The sequence below is a fragment of the Octopus bimaculoides genome, chromosome 14 (assembly GCF_001194135.2).
Source record: "Octopus bimaculoides isolate UCB-OBI-ISO-001 chromosome 14, ASM119413v2, whole genome shotgun sequence".
Taxonomy (NCBI): Eukaryota; Metazoa; Mollusca; class Cephalopoda; order Octopoda; family Octopodidae; genus Octopus; species Octopus bimaculoides.
The window spans coordinates 2,543,909-2,544,744 of NC_068994.1; positions in this window are offsets into that span (position 1 = coordinate 2,543,909).

Consider the following 836-nt stretch of genomic DNA (forward strand, 5'->3'; position numbering starts at 1 on the left):
ACAGTAATTCATTACTAATTATTGTACTAATTATTGTTGTTGAATGACATCTAATTAGTTCTGTGTGTATGTCCCTAGAGTATTTCTGATGATGGTGATTGTTTCAAACATTGCTACATTAAAACAATCTTTTGCAGGGATCTATGGTAGCCAACAGGATACACCAGTGAACCCTGAAAGACAACAGTACCAAGACAGATATGTGAAACCTCCAGAGAGACAGTTACCTTCAACACCAGATGTCATTACTAACTGACCACTGGTCACTTACTAAATATTGACCCCTCAGAACAAGATTTCAAATATAATACTCATCCTACACACTCACACACTCAAAGTAATATAAATATCATAACTTCTAACTTTACCTTACAGTTACAATATTATATACCAACATATGACACAATATATAGATGCCAACAATGAAGTCAGCAACATTTCAATATTTATAAACACACAGAATTTTACATATTGTTTTATATCAGCCAATATTTTCTCTGATATTCTCAGTTATCTGCTCTTTATGAAATTTCCCAAATATCTCTGGCATTAAATTAGAATAGATTTAAAATATATATCTCTATTTTTTACAACAGTGTTTTTAAAATCTAACACTTAGGAAATTATATATAAAAATGATACCAAAATAAACATGCCTGAAAATTAGAATATTCCTTCTGTATTTGTTCATACATCCTCCATTATAGGTTGGGTGTATATTTAGGTCAGACACATCTTAACTAGAATTATTCTATATTAACATCATTTGCTAGTAATATATTTACCAATATCAGTGATATTTTGTTAATATAAAATCTGTATGAAACACTGAATAT